The sequence below is a fragment of the Hemitrygon akajei genome, unplaced genomic scaffold (assembly GCF_048418815.1).
Source record: "Hemitrygon akajei unplaced genomic scaffold, sHemAka1.3 Scf000109, whole genome shotgun sequence".
Lineage (NCBI taxonomy): Eukaryota > Metazoa > Chordata > Chondrichthyes > Myliobatiformes > Dasyatidae > Hemitrygon > Hemitrygon akajei.
Genome location: NW_027331995.1, coordinates 1,282,303 through 1,307,278, shown reverse-complemented (window position 1 = coordinate 1,307,278; position 24,976 = coordinate 1,282,303). Strand labels below are relative to the sequence as shown.

At 44.0% G+C, this 24,976-nt stretch overlaps 1 long non-coding RNA gene across 1 annotated transcript; it reads left to right on the top strand.

Moving 5' to 3' along the window:
• Positions 1–5,168: 5,168 nt before the first annotated feature.
• LOC140723319 (uncharacterized) lies at positions 5,169–15,652 on the top strand. The gene is made up of 3 exons (XR_012097862.1): positions 5,169–5,205; positions 7,556–7,588; positions 15,457–15,652. It is a non-coding gene; the product is annotated as an uncharacterized lncRNA (long non-coding RNA).
• Positions 15,653–24,976: the final 9,324 nt, after the last annotated feature.

Here is a 24,976-nt window from a genome sequence, read left to right as displayed (position 1 = left end):
AAACCAGTCCTTATGAGGGAGATTAAAGTAGGACAAAAAAAAACCTTCAGGAGAGTGTGCTCATAATATGATTGAATTTATACTACAATTTTAGAGGGAGTCGCGTAACTCACATGAATCAGTATCGCAATGAATTAAAGGGATATAGAGGCCCATGGGAAAGGAGCTTGCCGAGGTGGATTGGAGGAAGATACTGGCTGACTTGACGGGAAATCAGAGATGTTTCTGGTTTTAATTTTCCAAGGCACAGGACAGATGTGTACCGCAGAGGAAAATGTTATCAAGTCGCACGGCTAGTCAACCGTGGCTGACAAAGGGCGGTAAGGATTGCATTACAAAAAGGAGAGGACATATGAGGTAGCAAAAGTCAGCGGTAAATTGGATGCTTCCGCTGTTTTTAAAATATCCAGCAAAAGGCAACTAAAAGTGATAAAAAGGGAAGAGATGAAATTTGGTGGCATACTAGCCAATAATATAATGCACGATACCAAAAGTTATTTTCTTCCCAGTTACGTTAAGAGGTATTCACACTGACATTTGAGACGGAGAAGCTAGAGTCGTATGTATCATCATTACCACGGTGGAAATGGAATTGCAGTGGCATGAGAGAGGAGTTGGCTAAAATTGAATGGAAAACTGCACCGGCAGCTTTGAAGGCAGAGCACCAATGGCTGGAATTTCCGAAAGAAATTAGGAAGGCGCTGGTTATATACACCCTTCAGAGGAAGAAGCATTGTAAAGTAAATGAGTGACATCCATTTCTGTCAGGAGGCGTCAAAAGCAACACAAAAGACAAAACGAATTCTTATAGTAGAGCAAACATTAATGGGAAGTTAGAGGACTGGGAAACATTTAAAAACCAGCAGAAGAGAAATAAATATTAATTGAAAAGAAAAATTTGGAACGCGAAGACGAACTACCCAATAATATTAAATACGACGTCAAAGGTTTATTCAGATGCATACTGTGTACAAGAGTGACGGGGGTGGATATCGGACTTTTGGAAACAAAGCTGCAGTGTTGGTAATGGGGGACAGGGAAAAGGCGGACGAACTGAACAAGTATTTTGCATCACACGTTACTGTGGAAAGCTTCAGGGAATAGAGAGTCACAGCGGGCAGAAGTGTGAGAAGTTGCATTTCAAAGAAGAAAATTCTAGGAAAGGGGTAATGTGGATGTCACCTGTTCTGGATGGCATACATTCCAGGTTTCTGAAGAAGAACTGAACAGATTCTGGAGGCATTAATTGTCCTGGTTCGGAAATAAATCCTCAGACATGGATACGGAGGAATGGCAAATTGCAAATGACACGTAACTCCTCAAGAAGGGAGAGGCGTACATTTAAAGAAATTATAGACAGGTTAACCCGACATCAGCGGTTGGTAAGGATGTAGTTCGGCGAAGTTGCAGACCCATGATAAAATAGCCCCTGATCAGCAAGATATCCTCAAGGGAACCTCCTGTTTGAAAATCTGTTGTTTTTTTTTGAGAAAATAAGAAGCAACATAGCCAGAGGGGGATGATATATACATAGACTTTCAGAATGCCCTCAAAAAGGTACCGCTCGTGAGTTTGCTTAACAGCGTAAGAGCCGATGGTATTACAGAAAATATACTAGCATGGATAGGCAGAAGGCAAATTGTGCGAATAAAGCGACCCCTTTTTGGTTGTCTGCCGGTGACTACGGTTGCTCCTCAGGGATCAGTGTTTGGAGAGCTTCTTTTAAAGTTTCGTGTCATGAATTGAATAATAAACTGATACCTTTGTGGCGAAGTTTGCAGATGATACGAAATATGTAGACTTTCAGACAGTTTAGAGGAGATTAATGGGCTAGGTAAAGACTTAGTCAGATGAAACGAATGCACAAACAAGTGGCAGATAGAATACTTGTCAGAAAGTTGATGGTTATGTAACTTGGCAGAAGAAATAAATGGGTAGGTTACATTCCAACGGCAGAAACAAAATCAAAGATTTGAGGTGCAAAGGATTTCGGGTGTCCTTGAGCAAGAATATAAAGTCAGGTTTCCTTGCCGAATCGCAGGTGCGGAAGGCAAGTACAATGTCAGCAACTATTTCAAGAGAAGTAGCATAGAAGAAAGCAAGGCCGTAATATTGAGGCTTTCTATAGCATTGAGGAGGACTCACCTGAAGTTGGTACGCAGTTTCGGGCCTCTCTTCTAAGGAATGATGTGCTGACATTTTCGAGGATTCAAAGGACGTTTCAGGAAAATATGTCTGGGATTGGAAGGACTGTCATGTAAAAAACAAACAGGAGGAAATCTGCAGATGCTGGAAATACAAATAACACACACAAAATGCTGGTGGAACGCAGCAGGCCAGGCAGCATCTAACAGGAGTAGCACTATCGACGTTTCGGGCCGAGACCCTTCGTCAGAACTAGCTGAAAGGAAAGTTACTAAGAGATTTCAAAGCGGTGGGGGTAGGGGGAAATGCGAAATGATAGGAAAAGACCGGAGTGGGTGGGGTAAAGCTGAGAGCTGGAAAGGTAATTGGCCAAAGTGATACGGAGCTGGAGAAGGAAAAGGATCATGGAACGGGTGTCCTCGGGAGAAAGAAAGAAAGAAAGAAAGGAAGGAGGAGGGGAGCACCAGAGGGAGATGTAGAACAAGCAGAGTGATGGGCAGAGAGAGACAGAAAGCGAGAGAAAAAGAAGCAACTAACTATGCCAGGGATGGGGTAAGAATGCGAGGAGGGGCATTAACGGAAGTTAGAGAAGTCAATGGTCATGCCATTATGTTGGAGGCTACTCAGCCGGTATATAAGGTGTTGTTCCTCCAACCTGAGTGTGGCTTCATCTTGACAGTAGAGGAGGCCATGAATAGACATATCAGAATGAGAATGGGACGTGGAATTAAAATGTGCGGTCACTGGGAAACATCTGATTGCTCTTGGCCTCTCCTCATTAGAGTTCAGAAGAGCGAGGGTGTCCGAATTCAAACCCTTGGAATGTTGAAAGTTTTTCGATAGAGATAATTTGAAGGTTTACGTCCAATTGTGCCGGAGTCTAAGACAAGAGGAAACAGCAGAATAGAGGGGTGTCCTTTAGAAGTAAATCTGTGGACTTAGTTGCCACAGGCAGCTGTTGTGCCGAGTTATTTAGTACATTTCAGACACAGCTACACTGAATGCTGATTAGTCAGGACCTGAAGGGATACGTGAGAAGACAGGAGATAGTGGCCGAAAGGGAACACAAAATGGATCAGCTGTGATAAAATGATGCAACAGACTCAATGGACCAAATGGGCGCATTCTGCGCCTGAACGTTACGGCCCTGTGCTCTTCTAATCTTCTCTTAATGTTACAGCCAACAGACAGATAAGCGACCACTGAACCGAATGAACAACAAGTGGAAAGCCAAAATGGAAAATAAGAAATCGTAATAATAACAGCTGAGGAAGCAATAAATGTCGATATGCAGATTATCAGATACAGAGTCATTGGGAGTGTGCATAGATTCTGAGAACAGTTTAGCAATGGGCGAGTGAATTGAGTGAAGTAATCTCTTCTGGTTCGAGAACCAGAACCTGAACCAGGCTCTGTGGTTTGTAAGGTGCCTGTTCCTTCTTAAATATGACAACAGCGAGAATACAGCCTGAGCAGACTTGTAGGGATCCTCGATGATGGATGCTGATCTTCTGCGTCAGCCTCCATCCAGAAGTTTTCAGCGGTTGAAGGCGGGGTAATATTCGTGATCGACTGGGTGGTGTCCACTACGTTTTCAAGGATATTCCGTTCAAGGGCATCGGTCTATACACAGCAAGGTGTAAGGCAGCCAGTTGAGATACTCTAAATACACACCTATAGAAGTTTGTCAAAATCTTCAGATGTCCTGCCGAGTCTTCGTGGGCACTATCCAGCAATCAACCTTCGTACCATTATCAAATTTCCTAACTCACCGTTCCACCCGCTGATCTAAATCATTTATAAAGATCACATGGAGTAGGGCTCCAAACACAGATCCCTGCGGAACGCCAGTGATCACCGAACCACCCGCAGCTTTCTGTGGGCAACCAGCTCAGCGCTCTCACTTTCTGTACGAGTCCACCATGGGGATACAGTAATTTTCCAAGCTCTTGGAAGGACTCTCAAGCAGCTCAGCGTAGCCAAGGTCGGATAACTGCCCACGAAGCAGCTGCCGACTTCCCCGCTCCCCTGGTCAAAAGCGCAGTGTCACATTCACCATTAATAATCTTCTGATACTTTTCCTAACAATGTCTCGACGATGTATTCCGCTGTGCCTTTCTGAAGCCTGACGTGAAGTTAATCTAACCCAGGTGATTTCCTCACGTCCACACTGCTCAATCCTCCCACCAACTGTTTTTTTGTGATGGCCGTAATACTCGCTCTGATTCCGATATCTCGTGCATTTCGAGCATATTACTGGGGTCTTATTGAATGAAAGCAGCTGCTCAGTACACAATTCATCCCACAGTAATTTTCCCTGTTCTCCGTTCCAAACTCTTCACCGTCAATTTCAATTTGTCAAATATTCCTTAGGGCCCAACGTTTGTTTTCTTACGTAAAGGTATATATCTTGTGGCCCCTCTGGACTGCACACTTTCCACAGCTGTGGTCTCCATTAATCATTCGAGCCAATGCTTCCACTCCCTGTAAATGCAACACGGGAATTGTGCTCACACTTTTGTCCTTTTTTATGAGAACCAGAAGATCTGACCCAGGGTAACACTACCATTCTCTGCCCACAACACTGATGCCTTCCTATCCAATGTTGTTATACTTACCAACTCTAGAAAATAATCAAAATGAAATACAAAGGTGTGCGGATAACTTGTCTACTTAGTTTTCTATTAACTAATGACGTTATTGGCATACTAATGACGTATGCCATTCATGTACCTCCCACACATAGCCCAAAATGAATTATGTAAATAAAGAATGCGTATTAACAATGTATGTACAGTTTTACGAAAATATTTGCAACGCGCTCGGTCTCAGAAATCCTGCGTTCCCTCAGCCTCTCTTTACTTCTGAGTCTCCATAACATATGGACCCTCTGTACGGTCCCATTTAAAGGCAGCACCTCAACCCGCACCGTGCACTGAGAGAAGGCTGAGTGAACACTGCACCGTATCTCTGAGCGTTTTTCACTGAACCATTTTTGTTAACTTCTTCACGTCCTTCAAATAGGAGATCCTTCTGGGGAACAGAAGTCTCTATGGGCGGGTAAGTGGAATGCGAAATCTGTGTCTGTGAGGAGGCGTCAAATGAACCAAAGGCATCGCGACATCGGGTGTGGTTTCATGCTGCTGGAAGGGTGGCAGAGACAGAACATAGAACACAGGAGAGTACAGTATTGCAACAGGCCCCTCGGCCAACAATATGGTGCCGAACTGAAGAGTAAATAAAACCTCTCCTAAACCAAATCCCTCCAACATACGCAATGTCCATAATCTTCCACGTTACTCACAATCATGGAGCTTCATATCTAAGCGTCACTTATAACCTCTGATTTATTTGCCTCTACTATCTCACCAGACCGTACAGTCCAAACATTCACCAATCTCTGGGTTAAAAAAAGTTACCCCTCACATCACCCTCGAACCTACCCCCTCTCAACCTACAACCTCTAATATTAGATATTTCTGCCCTGGGAAAAAGATACTGTGTATTCCATCTATGCGTCTCATAATTTCTACTCAGCCCCTCCGCTCCAAAGAAAACAACACAAGTTGTTGTATCTCTCAAGTTAGCACATGGCCTCTGAACCAGGCAGCATGCTGGTAATCCTCTTCTGCACCCTGCCCAAAGCCTCAACATCCTTCCCATGGTGGCATGACTAAAACTGTATTCAATACTCTAGATGCGGCCGAACCAGATGTTTATAAACTTGCAATATAACCTACTCGCAATTATACTAATTCCTCAACTAATAACAGCGAACATTGCTTAAACCTCCTTAGTCGCTTTATCGAACTTTATACCTGTTACTGACGAGCTCTCAACTTGGACCCCAAATTCTCCCTAAACTCAACACAGTTATTGGTCTTTCCTTTTGGAGTGTACTTTCTCCTAGCATTTTCCCTACCAAGGTGCAACATCCCACATTTATGTGGGTTGAACTGCTTCTACCATTTTTCTGTCTATATCTGCAACTGATCTATGTTGCGCTGTACGTTTTGCAAATCCTTCTACACAATCCACAACTCCATCAATTCTGGATATCATTCACAAACCTACTAACACACCTGTCGATATCTGCATCCCGGTTATTTATTCACACCACAAACAGAAGAGGTCGCAGCCCAGATCCTTGCTGTGCTTCACTAATTAAAACTCCAGGTTCAATAAGGCCATTCAATAATTAATATCTCACTGGAATGGAACTAACCTGAGCCTCAATGGTAAATAGTTTCCAGGAATTCCCTTTTTTCGCTTTTCATGAAGATGTAAAACTTTAGCCATTCGCCTGTCCTCTGGCATCTCGCATGTGGCTAGAGAGGATATTTTTCCAAGGATCGTGCAATCCCGTCTCTTGCTTCCCTCACTAACCTATGGAACTCCCATCATGTCCTGGAGACTTATTCACCTGAAAAATCATTCCGAGGCCCGAGGTGTTTCTCCTAATTTTGCTCTAAACACCTAACATATTTATAAACAGAACACCAATCTGCTGCTCCTCCATGTCTTTTACCCAGATAAATACGGAAACAAAATACTCAGTGAATACGTCACTCACATTTTCCGCATTAAAGCAAACCTAGCCTCCCGCCACTCCGAAAAAATTCAATAATCATACACTGTCCATAGTCATTCGTTTGTTCCTGACATTTGTATGGAATGTTGCTTAATTAAATTCATCCTAATCCTGCTTGCCAAGGACTCTTGGTTCTCCTCATTCTTTTTTTTCCCTACATTACTGGCTTCGTTATACTCCTGATTTGCTCCGTTTGATCCGAATTTACGGAGCTTTACTTATGTTAGCTTTTTCAGGTCGGCACCTCCTCTCGTTGGACGGTGCACATATTCATTTAATAAAGCATCCAGTTAATACATTCTCCCCATGTAATCGCCTTGCATTGAGAATGTACATTTTTGTATTGGGGAAGTTGAAATTTCCAATGAGATCAAAACTTTAATTTTACACAGGTTGTTGCGTTCATTACCTGGCTGTTCATTAATGTTCTAGCAGCTAATGCAGACCCTGTACTGTAAACCAATCAGTGTGATCGCACGCTACCTATTCCAGAAGCATCTCTCTTCACATTGCTCCTCCGAAGAGTGAAACGGTGTAACTGCTGCATCGTGTGTGTATGTGAGAAGGGAGGTAAGCTGGGGCAGCGCCCACAGTGAACTGCAGCAGGGTTCTCTGGTTTGGAGTAAACTAAGGAAAGGAGTTTGGTTGAAGAGTTGAACTTGATGTTAAATCCGGAGGTCCAACGTGTCCCGGTGCTGCCTCTGAGCACATCAGGAAGGGATCAGTGTTGAGTGTGAGTGAGATGTGGATTGTGGATTATTAACTTCAAGATGTCGGGCCATTAATTATTTTTTCTTATTTTTCCACCATCTCCATCAGGGTATCGTATGACTTCAGCTCGATGCCGGCAGGGTAAGTGGCATTGGAATGTTGTGTCTGTGATTGCGCTAGTTGATGAACCAGAGACGTTACAGTACCAGGCTTGTGCTCATGCACGGTGGGGGTGAGGAGAGCGGGGTGTGGGGAGCGCTACGGTGGCGAGAAAGAGAAAAAAAATCTCCTCACTCTGCTCCTTCGAGGGAAGGAACGGTTTTGAACAGCTTCCTTTCGCTGTTTAGTGAGTCCACGAAACTGGTGTGGTCAGTGACCCCTGTCCCTACCTTGTGCTCCTGAAACGTTGCCCAGGCATGATCTTCCCTATTATAAACTGTGCGGACCATCCTAGTTCATCACGTACGTAGATAAGAAAACATTGAACAGGACAGCTTTTTGTTGGCCCTTTGGTCCTTGATGTTTTACCGACTCTAAACTTGTTCTCCTCCAGAGCCTTCTATTTCTCCATTATCCGTGTGCTAAGAGAGTCTCTGAAATGACCCTAATGTGTGTGTCTATACCACCACCATTGATATTGCGTTTCACACACTCACTACTATAGGTAATAACGCACCGCTGGCTGCCCCTATACATACCCCAAATCGCTTTAAAATTCCCTCCCCTTGTCAAACTTATCCACTCTACGGTGTAGTACAAAATTCCAAATGTGGTTTAACCAGAGTTTTATAAAGCTGCAACAGTACCTTGCGGCTACCGAACTTGCTCCCCCGCCGAATTATCCCAAATCATTCATACACATCCTTAACTACCCTATTAAATGGCGCGGAAACTTTAAAGATTAATTGACGTCAAGGCTGAAAGATCTTCTTCTCCTCAATATTTTCAATTACCCTGTCATAATCCATGGATTCTGCATTCTAATTCGACCTTTCTAAGTGCAATTCTTCTCTCTTCCCCATACTCAACTTGACTCGCCATTTCTCAAACCAGTTCTGCATCCATCAATGCCCATTTGTAACCTGCGACAACCCACCACATTATCCATTAACATCCATATTTTGCCTGTTATCTATGTCTATTCATTTCCTCATCAAAATCATTTGTAAAATTCAAAAAGACCAGGAGTCTCAGATCAGATCTCTACGGAACACAGAATCTCACTGAACTCCAGGTGGAATAATCTCCAACTGCTAGCACACTCTGTCTTCGGCAAGCCAGTTCCCTACCTACATGGACAAGATTCTCTGCAATCCCTATCACATGACTTTCTGAATGGGCCAACAATGAGGAATCTTATCAAACCTCCTGATAAAATATATGTATACACCATCATCGTACAAGCCTGCAACGTGGTTTGCAGCACCCGGACGAATTTAATCGCATTCTTGAGACACGACCTGCACTTGGCAAGACCATGCTGACTACCTCTATTCAGACTATATTTCTTGAAGTGCCTACATATCTACTGCAGCAGTTCGCACACAACGACATAACCTTTAGAACCATAGAACCATAGAAAACTATAGCACAGTACAGGCACTTCAGCCCTCCATGCTGTGCCGACCGACATAATCCTTAAAAAATGTACTAAACCCACACTTCCCCATAACTCTTTATTTTTCTTTATTCCATGTGCCTGTCCAAAAGGCTCTTAAATACCCCTAATGTTTTAGACTCCACCACTATCCCTGGCGAGTCATTGCAGGCACTCACAACCCTCTATGTAGAAAACTTACCCCCGATGTCTCCCCTAAACTTCCGTCCCTTAATTTTGTACCTATGCCCTCTGGTGTTTGCTATTGGTGCCCTGGGAAACAGGTACTGACTATCCACCCTATCTATGCCTCTTTTAACCTTGTAGACCTCTATCAAGAGCCCGCTCATTCTTCTATGCTCCAAAGTGAAAAGTCCCATCTCTGATAGCCTTGCTTCATGTGACTTGTTCTCCAAACCAGACAAAATCCTGACAAATCTCCTCTGCACCCTCTCCATAGCTTCCACATCCTTCCTATTATGAGGTGACCAGAACTGAACACAATACTCTAAGTGTCTCAACAGAGATTTGTTGAGTTGCAACATGACCTCTCTACTTTTGAAATCAATCCCCTTGTTAATGAAGCCAAGCATCCCATAGGCCTTCTAAACTACCCTATCAACCTGTGCAGCGACCTTGAAGGATGTATGGATTTGAACCCCAAAGTCCCTTTGTTCATCCACGCTCTTAAGTAACTGACCATTAATCCTGTACTCAGTCTTCTGGTTAGTCCTTCCAAATTGCATCACCTCACACTTATCCGGATTGAACTCCATATGCTATTTTTCTGCCCAACTCTGCAGCTTGTCTATATCCTCTGTTAACATTCGACAACATTCAGCTCCATCCACAACTGCTCCAATCCTCGTGTCATCCGCAAACTTACTCACCCATTCTTCCGCCTCTACATCAAGCTCATTTATAAAAATTACAAATAGCAGGGGTTCCAGGGAAGATCCCTCCGGCACTCCAATAGTCACCGAACTCCAGGCAGAATACTTTCTTTCCACAACTACCTTCTGCTTTCATCCTTTAAGCCATTTTATTTTCTCCAAGCAGCCAAGGTTCCACTTATCCCATGCCTCATAACTTTCTGGATAAGTCTCTCGTGAGGAACTTTACTGCTCTATCATTCCCATCGTTTTCACTATTAGATTCTTTGAAAAAAACGGAAAACATTTGCAGCTTACAATCCCCCGGTACGACTGAAGAGGGTAATAGGAATGCAAAGTCCATCGCCAAAAGCGCGCAATATCCTTCGGGTGCTTCCCGTAGAAAACTGGAGTATATCTCCTCCGGCACCAGGGATTAACTGTCCTCAAGTTTTTGAAAGGATTCAGCTCATAAAACCAGAATATATAATAGAGATCCGGGACATCGAGCCTGCTACGCCATTCAATCATAGGCTGATCCAGTTCTTCCAGTCATCCCCTCTCCCCTGCTTTACCCCATCCCCTTTGATGTCTTGACAAATTCAGAATCTGTCTATCTCTGCCTTAAGTGCACCCAATGACTTGGCCTCCACAGCCGCTTGTGGCAACAAATTGCACAGATTTACCACCTTCTGAGTGAAGTAATTTGACGTCATGTTAGTTCCAAAAGGAGGTCTTCAATCCTGAAATTATGCCCTATTTTCCTAGATGCCCTTACCATGGTAAATAACTTGCCATATCTGATCTTTTCGCGCCTTATAATGTTCGAAATGTTTCTATGAGATCCCACCTCATTCTCCTGAACTCCAGGGAATACAGCCCAGAGCTGCCAGATGTTCCTCATACATTAACATTTTCATTGCTGGATTCATTCTTGCGAATCTTCTCTGCACCTTCTCCAATGTCAGTATATCCTTTGTAAAATAATGAGTCCAAAACTGCAGACAATACTCCAAATAAGTTCTCACGTATTCCTTATAGAGCCTCAAAATCACATCCCTGCTCTGATATTCTATGTGAGGTGAGGTGCGATAATAGCAGGGGTGTTGTGGTGAGAGATTTTAGTTTCCCAAATATTGATTGGCATCTCCCTAGAGTGAGGGATTTAGAAGGGATGCAGTCTGCTAGGTGTGTTGAGGAAGGGTTCGTGACACATTATGCAGATAAAACTACAAGAGGAGAGGCTGTACGTGATCTGATATTGGGATATGAATCTGGTCAGTTGCCAGTTATCTCTGTGCGAGAGCATTTTGGAGATAGTGATCACAATTCTATCTCCTTTACCATAGCATTGTAGAAGGACAGGAACAGACAAGTTAGGGAAACGTCTAATTGAAGTAAGGGGAAATACGAGGCTGTCAGGCAGGAAAATGGAAGCATAATTTGGAAACAGATGTTCTCAGGGAAATGTACGGAAGAATTCTGAACCCCAGGCTACTCTGAGAAGCGAACGAAGAGATCGATGCGCCTGTTGGGATGAACTTCGCATTATCAATGGAGACGGGAGAGGTTCCGGACGATTGGAGGTTTGCGGATGTTGTTCCTTTATTCAAGAAAGGGAGTAGAGACAGCCCAGGAAATTATAGACCAGTGAGTCTTACCTCAGAGGTTGGTAGGTTGATGGAGAAGATCCAGAGAGGCAGGATTTATAAATATTTGGAGAGGTGTAATATGATTAGGAGTAGTCCGCATGGCTTTGTCAAGGGCAGGTAGTGTCTCACGAGCTGATTGAATTTTTTGAGGATGTGACTAAACACATTGGAGCAGTGGATGTAGTGTATATGGATTTCAACAAGACATTTGATAAGATGCCCCATGCAAGGCTTACTGAGAAAATAAGCATGCATGGGATCCAGGACTGGCTTACTCACAGAAGACGAAGTGTGGTTGTAGTGGGGTCATATTCTGCATGGAGGTCGGTGAACAGTGGTGTGCTTTAGGGATCTGTTCTGGGACCCCTACTCTTCCTGATTTGTATAAATGACCTGGATGAGGAAGTGGAGGAATGGGTTAGTAAATTTGCTGATGATACGAAGGCTTGGGGCGTTGTGGATAGTATGGAGGGCTTTCAGAGTTTACACCGGGATATTGATAGGATGCAATTCTGGGCTGAGAATTGGGAGATGGAGTTCAACCCAGATAAGTGTGAGGTTTCGCAGATGTTAATTTTGGTAAGTCAAATATAATGGCAGATTATAGCATTAACGGTAAGACTCTTGTCAGTGTGGGGGATTAGAGGGATCTTAGGGTCCAAGTCCAGATGACACTCAAAGCTGCTACGCAGGTTCACTGTGATTAAGAAGACATACAGTGTATTGGCCGTCATCAGCCGTAGCATTGAGTTTAAGAGCAGAGAGGTAATGTTGCAACTATATAGGAACATGTTCAGACCCCACTTGGAGTATTGTGCTCAATTCCAGTCGCCTCACTACAGGAAGGACGTGGAAACCATAGAAAGGGCACTGAGGAGATTTACAAGGATGTTCCCTTCATTGGGGGTACGCCTTATGAGGATCGATTGAGTGAACTCGGCGTTTTCTCCTTGCAGCGAAAGAAGATGAGAGATGGCCAGTTAAGTGTGTACAGGATAATGAAAGAAATTGATCATGTGGATAGTCAGAGAATTATTCCCAGGGGTGAAACGGGTAGTACGATAGGGCATAGTTTTAAGGTGCTTGTAAGTAGCTACAGAGGAGATGTCAGGGGTAGGTTTTCATGCAGAGAGTGGTGAATGTGTGGACTAGGCTGCCGGCGGCGGTGGTGGAGAGGGAAACGATAGGGTTTTTTAAGAAACTCCTGGGTAGGTGCATGGAGCTTCGAAAACTAGGCTATGGGTAAGCCACGAGAAATGAATGTCAACACAACATTCTCCTTGTTTAAAAACCGACTCAACCTGGAGGTTAACCTTTAGGGTATCCTGCACAAGGACTCCCACTTCCCTTGCATGTCTGCATTTTGAATTCTCTCCCGATCTAATTAATAGTCTGCCCATTAATTTCTGCCATCTAAGTGCAAGACCATAAACTTACCAACATTGTATTTCATTTGACAATTCTTTGCCCATTCCCCCAAATTACGCACGTCTCTCTGCAGGCTCTCTGTTTCCTTAACACTACCCGCTCCTCTGCTTAACTTTGCATCATCGGCAAATTTAGCCACAAATCCATTTGTACCTTAGTTCAAGTCATTGACATGCATCGTCCATATGGCCGGTTCCAACAACGACACCTCTGGAACTCAACTGGTAACCGGCAGCCAGCCAGAATAGGATCCCTTTATACCCAATCTCTGTTTTCTGTCGATCAGCTAATTCTCCACCCTGTAACTTCCCTGAAATTCCATGGGCTCTTATCTTGCTAAGCAGACTCATGTGCGGCACCTTGTCAAAGTCCTTCTGAAAATCCAAGTAAAGCACGTCTACTGTATCACCGTTGTCTACTCGGCTTGTAATTTTCACAAAGAATTGTGCTAGGTTTGACAGGCAGGATTTTCCTTTCAGGAAACCGTGCTGGTTTTACCCTATCTTGTCATGTGCTCCAGGTACTCCGTAATCTAACCTCTAACAATCAATTCCAACAACTTCCCAAGCACTGATGTCTGACAAACAGGTCTGTAGTTTCCTTTCTGCTGCCTCCCACACTTACTATATAACGGAGTAACATTTGAAATTTTCCAGTCATCCGCTACCATACCAGAATCTATTGATTCTTGAAAGATCATCGTTAACGCCTCCACATTCTCTCCAGCTTCTTCCTTCAGAACATCAAGGGTACATTCCATCATTCCAGGAGATTTATCCACCTTCAGATCATTAAAAGTCCTGAGTACCTTCTCAGTCGTAATTTTCACTGCACATTCTTCACTTCCCTCTCATTGTTGAATGTCCGGTAAACTGCAGACGTCTTCCACTGTGAACACTGATGCAAAACACGCATTCACTTCCTCTGTCATCTCTGCATCTCTCATTGCAATATCTCCCGCGTCATTTTCTATTAATCCTATATCTACCCTCGACTCTCTTTTACCCTTAATGTACTTAAAAAATCTATTAGTATCTTCACTGATATTAATCAATAGCATCCTCTTGTAATTCATCCTTTCGTTCCAAATGATTTTCTTTGTTTACTTCCGCAAGTTCTTACAAGCTCCTCAATGTTCTATCTTCCCACGAGCTGTGGCTTCCGTTTATGCCCCGTCTTTTGCTTTTCCTTCGGCTCTGACTTCACTTGTCAGCCACGGTAGTGTCCTTCTCCCCTTTGAAAATATATCATTATTTTTATTTCCTGCAAGTGTCCCTTTCCAATCAACTTTGGCCAGTTTCCCTCCCCATGCCATTGTAATTTCCTTTATTCCAGTGACATACCGACACGTTGGATTTTATTTTTCCCTCTCAAATATCAATACGAAATTGATAATAATGTGATCTCTGTTTCCTCAGTGTTCCTTAACCTTGAGCTCTCTCACCACTTCCAATCATTGTACAACAGCCAAACCAGTACAACCGATCCGCTAGTGGGCTCAACAACAAGCCGTTCTAAAGAAAATCAGCCCTTAAACTTCTACAAATTCTCTCTCTTGAGTCCAACAGTACTGACCTGGTTTTCTCAATACGCTTCCATGTTGATATTCCCAATGATTATCATGACATTGCCTTTCTGACACGGATCTTCTGTTTCCTGCTGTAATTTGTAAACCGACACCCCGGCTGCTGTTTGGAGGCCTGTATATAACTGCCATTAGGGTCCTTTTACCCTTGCCATTTCTTAACTCAACCCGTGGTGACTCTACACCTTCCAATCCTATGTCACCTCTTTACAATTATTTAATATTATTTCTTATACACAGAGCCACAGCACCCCTTCTGCCTACTAACCTATCTTTCCGATACACCGTATATCCTTGGACGTTCAGCTCCCGATGGCACCCATTCTTTAGCCGTGTTTCAGAGATGGCCACATCCTCATATTTGCCAATCTGTAGCTGAATTTTCAGATCGTCCATTTTATTCCTTATGCTGCGCGCACTCATGCTACTTAACATCGACCTGTTCAGGCATATCAGCCTGTTCTAGTTGTGCTCACATTTGTCAAGGTCTTTCTGAATCGTGAATACTGAGAGAAAGTATTCATTAAGGAGCTTTCCTACCTCTCCGATACCAGGCCCATGAGTCCTCTGTTATTCCTGATCGGTCCTGTCGTGACAAACTTAATCCTTCAGTTCCCACATACGTGGAAAACGCCTTGGGTATTTACTTTCTTTCCTAGCAATATGTTAACCCTGTCTGATCGTAGATTCCTTTCCCTCTAACTGTAGGAATGCGTTGCCCAGCGCATCTGTGCCGCCGGCTCTCCACACTCACCCGGCCAAGCACTGCCGCTTTCTGAGATCGGTTCTCTGCTGACCAATACAATCCCGTCAATAAAGGGACAGCGGTTGCACTGAGGAACGTTCTCCTCACCTCTCTCTGTTTCACCTTTCAGTAACGAGGTCTGGTTCGTTGCCACTGGCGAAATGGATTGCCCACTCATATGAGGACGAACCCTGTATCGCCCGCCTTGCTTCCTATCAATCACCGCTTTCGGCACGCTCTCCACTAATAACGTGTTCCCATACCGCTATTCAGTATTCACGGCACTGGCCTGTTCACCCAGCCTGGCCTCGGCACCCGGTAACCAACACGTGACAGATCATCACCCACTCTCACAGTAACCGCAATGTGGCGAGATTAGGAGACCTTTTCGAGGACTTCTGGCCACCATGGTCCTCTACTGACCCAGGAACATCGGACCGCGTTGATAAGGGAAGCAGCCCTGAGAAAACTGTGCCCATGTCGGGAACAGACAGATGTGTCCTGTCCCGGGGTCCTTTGCATCCCTGGTGCAAGAGTGAGATCCGGAATACATTAAAAACATCGAGACACGCAGGTTGACGCTTGGGGTTTTAAGGGATGTTTGGGTTTCCTCGGGGAACGCACTGGCGAAGATGGGGGCCACAGGACACTTCTGTCTCACCGCCCTGGTGTCGGCACTGGAGAGGTGCACACACTGGGCAGAACGGGCAGCGGGTGTTCGATGTGATATGCCTCTGTCTGTATGTAGCTACAATAATTCTCCTGTGCTCTGATGATGGGAAAGGGTTACAGTTTTCCGGTGTTCACATTCTCTGGTATCGGTACTGACGATACACTATCCCGCTGATCGCTGCCCCGCCGTAGTATAACCGTTACTCCATCCAGCTGCATAACTCAATAAAGCTGACGCTGTTTGCATTAAACTGGTCTCCGTCTCTTGACCGAACCTCGCTGTCTTCGGTACCGGCGAGCCTTTGGGAAGGCCTGTCAATCTCTACCGAGCGCATAGAGCAGCCTGCTCCCAGAGCAGACAATGCAGTGGCCTGAAACAGCCCATCCCACTTCCCTCCCAACGCCTAGTCACTCTGAGGCAGCTGCCAGCTGCTGGTGAAGCCGCTTGGGTAGTGGGAGTGTGCGAATGTATAGACACACCGACGCAGAGAATGTCACCAGTGGGATTTCTCTCAAGGGCCCGATGGGCTAAACAAACTCCTGCTATGATGATGTCACCTACCGTGGAAGTATTCTGGTCTGAAGCTATGGCTGAGGTGGGCAGAGTTTAGCTGAATATTAGTCGGTTGACAGACAGGGTCTCCCCCATTCCGGGGCAGAAGGCTTTCTCACACTCCTCCCCCTCCAGTCCCACGAATTCAAATCACCACGGGGTCAATCACCGAACCCGTCTTACTGGGAGACAGTAACACCAGGGACGGAGGACGGGGCCGGTGGGTGTGTGGGACTCAGGGTCATTAATGTTAACTGTGGAGAGAGGAGCATTCACTGCGGGACAAGGAGAAGAAGGCTGAGAGTGAGGGCGGGAGGCGGAGATATATGACTGCTCGGGGAGAGAAAAGGGTTGGGTCCAATGTAAGGGTGAATGCTCGGAAATGTGATTAGTAAAGGTTGTGTGATGAGCGGGTGATAGAGGTGACTATGGAGTGATTGGGGGGTATGGGGGGCTTTTGAGAGACGGTTGGCGAGCGTCTAGGGAGGAAGTGGCGTGAGGTTGTCGGTAGGATGGATGCAGGTGGGTATGGCGGTGATGGCGTTCGGAGAGACCGATCAGCCAAGGGTCAGGGGGATAGTGGCGTGGGGTTGACGATGGGTAGTGGAGGGGAGTTGTAGGTGGGTATTGCGGAGAGTGGCATGCGTCTGAATGTGCGGAGATCAGAATCAGAACTAGGCTTAATATTGCAATCCTATGTCTGGAACTTATTTTTTTCCGGCAGCAGTTCAGTAAAATAATTCCTGAAATGTTTTCCTAAAATAAGTGTTTTAAGGTAAATATGTAGTTCTTAAACAGAGGGTAAATAGTGAGGTAGTGCAGAGGGGTTCATTCTCCAGTTAGAAATCTGGTGCTGGAGAGAAAGAAACTGTCCCTGAAACTGGGGATGTGGGTCTTCAGAATCTGTCACTTCCTCATTGACGGTGGCAATGAGAAGAGGGAATGTTCAGGATTGAATATCCTTAATGATAGATGTCCCGTTTCTAATAATCAATTTTCGAAGATACCTTCGATGCCGGAGATGATGTTTCCCGTGATGCACTCGGCTGAAATTTCTGCAACTGTTTTTATTATCTTACTGGAAGTGATGGAAGTTCGGCCGGGTGATTATTGAAGGTTCAGGGTGGACTTTTTGTTTTCGGAGTTACACCGCCCGTTAGCACAGTGAGGAGCGCGGAAGTAAGACATAGACTGTGACCCTCAGTACACCGAAATCTCGGCCCGGCCTGTTCTCCCAGAGCTCACAGTAGGTCTCAGCAGAGGATGCCACTCGAACCCTCCAAGCAGCCCCGCCATTCTCTGTGACGATGGGTATTCAAACCTGAGCAAAGCTCCTCGTCTGCACAGCTGACTTCGGCAATAAATTCCACAGTTTCATCATACTCTGGCAGAATAAATTCCGCAGTTTCATCACACTCTGGCAAAATAAATTCCACAGTTTCATCATACTCTGGCAGAATAAATTCCACAGTTTCATCATACTCTGGCAGAATAAATTCCACAGTTTCATCATACTCTGGCAGAATAAATTCCACAGTTTCATCATACTCTGGCAGAATAAATTCCACAGTTTCATCACACTCTGGCAGAATAAATTCCACAGTTTCATCATACTCTGGCAGAATAAATTCCACAGTTTCATCACACTCTGGCAGAATAAATTCCACAGTTTCATCAGACTCTGGCAGAATAAATTCCACAGTTTCATCATACTCTGGCAGAATAAATTCCGCAGTTTCATCATACTCTGGCAGAATAAATTCCGCAGTTTCATCACACTCTGGCAGAATAAATTCCACAGTTTCATCATACTCTGGCAGAATAAATTCCACAGTTTCATCATACTCAGGCAGAATAAATTCCACAGTTTCATCACACTCTGGCAGAATAAATTCCACAGTTTCATCATACTCTGGCAGAATAAATTCCACAGTTTCATCACACTCTGGCAGAATAAATTCCACAGTTTCATCAGACTCTGGCAGAATAAATTCCACAGTTTCATCATACTCTGGCAGAATAAATTCCGCAGTTTCATCATACTCTGGCAGAATAAATTCCACAGTTTCATCATACTCTGGCAGAATAAATTCCACAGTTTCATCACACTCTGGCAGAATAAATTCCACAGTTTCATCATACTCTGGCAGAATAAATTCCACAGTTTCATCATACTCTGGCAGAATAAATTCCACAGTTTCATCACACTCTGGCAGAATAAATTCCACAGTTTCATCACACTCTGACAGAATAAATTCCACAGTTTCATCATACTCTGGCAGAATAAATTCCACAGTTTCATCATACTCTGGCAGAATAACTTCCGCAGTTTCATCATACTCTGGCAGAATAAATTCCACAGTTTCATCATACTCTGGCAGAATAAATTCCACAGTTTCATCATACTCTGGCAGAATAAATTCCACAGTTTCATCACACTCTGGCAGAATAAATTCCACAGTTTCATCAGACTCTGGCAGAATAAATTCCACAGTTTCATCATACTCTGGCAGAATAAATTCCGCAGTTTCATCATACTCTGGCAGAATAAATTCCGCAGTTTCATCACACTCTGGCAGAATAAATTCCACAGTTTCATCATACTCTGGCAGAATAAATTCCACAGTTTCATCATACTCTGGCAGAATAAATTCCACAGTTTCATCACACTCTGGCAGAATAAATTCCACAGTTTCATCATACTCTGGCAGAATAAATTCCACAGTTTCATCACACTCTGGCAGAATAAATTCCACAGTTTCATCAGACTCTGGCAGAATAAATTCCACAGTTTCATCATACTCTGGCAGAATAAATTCCGCAGATTCATCATACTCTGGCAGAATAAATTCCACAGTTTCATCACACTCTGGCAGAATAAATTCCACAGTTTCATCATACTCTGGCAGAATAAATTCCACAGTTTCATCATACTCTGGCAGAATAAATTCCACAGTTTCATCACACTCTGGCAGAATAAATTCCACAGTTTCATCACACTCTGACAGAATAAATTCCACAGTTTCATCATACTCTGGCAGAATAAATTCCACAGTTTCATCATACTCTGGCAGAATAACTTCCGCAGTTTCATCATACTCTGGCAGAATAAATTCCACAGTTTCATCATACTCTGGCAGAATAAATTCCACAGTTTCATCATACTCTGGCAGAATAAATTCCACAGTTTCATCACACTCTGGCAGAATAAATTCCACAGTTTCATCACACTCTGGCAGAATAAATTCCATAGTTTCATCATACTCTGGCAGAATAAATTCCACAGTTTCATCATACTCTGGCAAAATAAATTCCACAGTTTCCATCACACTCTGGCAGAATAAATTCCACAGTTTCATCATACTCTGGCAGAATAAATTCCACAGTTTCATCATATTCTGGCAGAATAAATTCCACAGTTTCATCACACTCTGACAGAATAAATTCCACAGTTTCATCATACTCTGGCAGAATAAATTCCACAGTTTCATCACACTCTGGCAGAATAAATTCCGCAGTTTCATCATACTCTGGCAGAATAAATTCCACAGTTTCATCATACTCTGGCAGAATAAATTCCACAGTTTCATCATACTCTGGCAGAATAAATTCCACAGTTTCATCACACTCTGGCAGAATAAATTCCACAGTTTCATTATACTCTGGCAGAATAATTTCCACAGTTTCATCAGACTCTGTCAGAATAAATTCCACAGTTTCATCAGACTCTGGCAGAATAAATTCCACAGTTTCATCAGACTCTGGCAGAATAAATTCCACAGTTTCATCACACTGTGGCAGAATAAATTCCACAGTTTCATCATATTCTGGCAGAATAAATTCCACAGTTTCATCATACTCTGGCAGAATAAATTCCACAGTTTCATCACACTCTGGCAGAATAAATTCCACAGTTTCATCATACTCTGGCAGAATAAATTCCACAGTTTCATCATACTCTGGCAGAATAAATTCCACAGTTTCATCACACTCTGGCAGAATAAATTCCACAGTTTCATCATACTCTGGCAGAATGAATTCCACAGTTTCATCACACTCTGGCAGAATAAATTCCACAGTTTCATCACACTCTGGCAGAATAAATTCCACAGTTTCATCATACTCTGGCAGAATAAATTCCGCAGTTTCATCATACTCTGGCAGAATAAATTCCACAGTTTCATCACACTCTGGCAGAATAAATTCCACAGTTTCATCACACTCTGACAGAATAAATTCCACAGTTTCATCATACTCTGGCAGAATAAATTCCACAGTTTCATCATACTCTGGCAGAATAACTTCCGCAGTTTCATCATACTCTGGCAGAATAAATTCCACAGTTTCATCATACTCTGGCAGAATAAATTCCACAGTTTCATCATACTCTGGCAGAATAAATTCCACAGTTTCATCACACTCTGGCAGAATAAATTCCACAGTTTCATCACACTCTGGCAGAATAAATTCCATAGTTTCATCATACTCTGGCAGAATAAATTCCACAGTTTCATCATACTCTGGCAGAATAAATTCCACAGTTTCCATCACACTCTGGCAGAATAAATTCCACAGTTTCATCATACTCTGGCAGAATAAATTCCACAGTTTCATCATATTCTGGCAGAATAAATTCCACAGTTTCATCACACTCTGACAGAATAAATTCCACAGTTTCATCATACTCTGGCAGAATAAATTCCACAGTTTCATCACACTCTGGCAGAATAAATTCCGCAGTTTCATCATACTCTGGCAGAATAAATTCCACAGTTTCATCATACTCTGGCAGAATAAATTCCACAGTTTCATCATACTCTGGCAGAATAAATTCCACAGTTTCATCACACTCTGGCAGAATAAATTCCACAGTTTCATCATACTCTGGCAGAATAATTTCCACAGTTTCATCAGACTCTGTCAGAATAAATTCCACAGTTTCATCAGACTCTGGCAGAATAAATTCCACAGTTTCATCAGACTCTGGCAGAATAAATTCCACAGTTTCATCACACTGTGGCAGAATAAATTCCACAGTTTCATCATATTCTGGCAGAATAAATTCCACAGTTTCATCATACTCTGGCAGAATAAATTCCACAGTTTCATCACACTCTGGCAGAATAAATTCCACAGTTTCATCATACTCTGGCAGAATAAATTCCACAGTTTCATCATACTCTGGCAGAATAAATTCCACAGTTTCATCACACTCTGGCAGAATAAATTCCACAGTTTCATCATACTCTGGCAGAATGAATTCCACAGTTTCATCACACTCTGGCAGAATAAATTCCTTTTCGTCTCCTTCCTTCTATTTTGAGGCTGTGTTCTCCCAAGAAGTGGTCCCACTGACCAGTAATCTGAATCTGTGCGCCCTGCAGAAGTTCCTCAGCCACGTATTTACATGCCAAATTATTCTCTTCTCATCCTCCGTACGGTTCAGGAAGGTTTCCAGAGGTAACAATCGTTGATGTCCTGTTCTGCCTTTTTTCACTTAGCATCCTACAGTCTCTCTTCAGACCTCCTTACTTTGATTATAGGTGTTGACATATATTAAGATATCTGACTGCCTACACTTCCACGTCAATGCCCTAGACCCTACCTGAGTAAACCTGACCTTTGCATCTGGGAGGGAACACGCCATCCGGGTGTTTCTAAGCACCCACGGAATCTCGACTCTGCTGCTCTGGCGTTTCAATCTCCTTTCAACACCGCAGTCCTATTCACCACTCTTCCTAAAATTAAATGAGGTAAATGAGTGTTCACGGAGAGAACGGGTCAAGTAAGGGTGAAAGTTCGGAAACTTGTTCAGTAAAGTCGGAGAGGTGGGAGTTTGGAGGTGACTGTGGTGGTGATTGGGGTCACAGGCGTTTGAAAAGACCAATCTGCGGGGGTCCAGGGAAGAGACGGCGTGTGGTTTCCGGTGGAAGGAGGCCTTGGAGCTGACGGTGGTGGTGATCGCTGGTGGTGGGGGGTGTGCGTGTGGCTGACGTTGGGTAGGGGGTGGGGTGGGGATTATGAAGGTGATTATGCGGGTTGGTGTGGTTCGTAGAGATCGGTCAGAGAGGTTCAAGGGAGGGAGTGAAGTGTGGATGACGGTGGGAAGATCAGAATCAGAACCAGGTTTAATATCACCGGCACGTGTTGGACAATCTGTTGTTTTACGACAGCAAGTTAGTAAAATACATAGTTAGGTCTGAATATAAAATAAGTATTTCTATTAAATATTTAGTTCTTACAAAGATGATAAATAGTGAGGTAGTGTATATGGGTTCGTTGTCACTCAGATGATTGATATTGGAGGGAAATAAACTGAGCCCGAAACTTGGAATGTGGGTCTCCAGGCTCCGTTTACTCCTCCTTGACTGTAGTTTCCAAAGTAGAAAATCATTCATGGTGGATGCCGCCTTTCTGATCATCGCGTTTGGCAGATGCCTTCTGTGCTGGAGATGCTGGTGCCCGTTATGGAGTTGGCTGACATTTCTGCAGTTGTTATTTCTTCCCCGGGGAAGTGATGGAAATTCGGCGGTGTGATCACTCAATGTGCAGGGAGGGTTTGCGGTTTTGGGAGATTCATTGCTCATCCTGCCCATTAATGCAGTGAGGGACGTGGAGGAGACCGGCAGCTTGTGATTCCCAGTACCCTGACACTGAGTCCCTGCACGGTTCTCCCAAAGCTTGCAGTAGATCACAGCAGAGGATACCACTCGAACCCTGAACGCTGCCCTGGATAATCAAACCTGATCAACGCTCCTTGTGTATTCCGGGACCCCAATGGCATCAGTTCCGCATCATTTAAATATTCAGCTGTCTCCACTTTAACTCTTCCCCATAGACCGTTCCGATAACCACCACAGCCACTAGATCAGGGTTTAGAAGATTCCGCAGATAAGACCATAAGATACAGGAGCAGAACTAAGCCAATTGACCCAGCGTGTCTGTTTCGCCTTTTCATCATGGCTAATGCATGTTCCCTCTCAGCCGCAGTCTCATGTCTTCCCCAGTTTCCCTTCATGTCCTACAATCTATCAAAGTCAGACTTAAATATACTCAATTAACTGGCCTCCATTGTTGATTATGACAATGTATTTCACAATTTCACCAAGTTCTGGCTAAAACGAAATTCTTCTCCTCTCCATCCCTCTATTCTGCGGCTGTATCCTCCCAAGAAGAGATCTCACTGCCCTATAAGTCTGAAACCCTGTCTCCTGCAGCAGTAACTCAGCCACACATTCATCTGCCAAATTATCCTTTTCTTATGCTGTCTGCCGTGTGGCACGGGAAGGGCTCCAAAGATGACTACCATGGATGTCCTGTTTTACCGCTTTCATACAAACACATATATAAAACATAGAAACATAGACCTACAGCACAATCCAGACCCGTCGACACACAAAGTGCTGCCGAACATGCTCCTACCTTAGAAATTACTAGGCTTAAACATAGCCATCTATTATTCCTAAGCTCTATGTACCTATCCAAAAGTCTCTTAAAATACCCTATTATATCCGCCTCCACCACCGTTGTCGGTAGCCCATTCCACGCACTCACACACTCTGAATAGAAAAAAACAACTTAACTCTGACATCTCCTCTGTACCTACTCCACGGGACGTTAAAACTTTGTCCTCTTCTGGCAACCTCCCGCCCTGGGGAGAAAAAAAAAACAAAAGCAAGCCTCTGACTATCCAGACGATCAATGTCTCGAGCAACCCAAATTCATCCAGCAACCTAAAATCTCTCCTCTGTACCTCTTTATCTTTTAAATCGATGTTATTCGTACTGATAGGTACGAAGACATCCGGCTGCCGACGCTTCCACTTCAGAACTCCATGGACCCGATCTGAGACAGCTCTGATCCGGGCACCTGAGAGGCAACAGACCATCCGGGAGTCTCTATCGCGCCTGCAGAATCTCCAATCTGCTCCCCGGACGTTTTAATCTCCTCCCAACCCTGTAGTCCCCTTAAACACTCTTCGTGCCTAAGCGGCAGCACTAGATTCAGTGCCAGAAATCCGGTCTCTGCGACCCACGTTCCTCCCTTGTAGGCAGTCATCAACGGTGTCCACAGTGTATTAACACAGAGGGGAACGGGCACAGATTACTCCGCTGTAGCTCCCATTTCCTTTCATTCTACTGACAATATTGTCACTCTACTAACAATAAGTCTGACAATAATTCAGGGAAGCTACAGCTAGTTGCTTTTGATGGTAATGTGGTTATCTGTGAGACCACATCTGACGCACCGAACAAAACACTGCCACCGGAGAAATTCTCTCCGCACTATTGTGCTTACATGGACGAGTCATGAAGAATTATGAAGAAAAATAGAAACGCACCTGATAATTAGCTCACCTAATTGCAGAATAGGGAGCAAGAAGACAGCCGAATTGTAAATCTTTATGTCATTCATTTCTGACGTT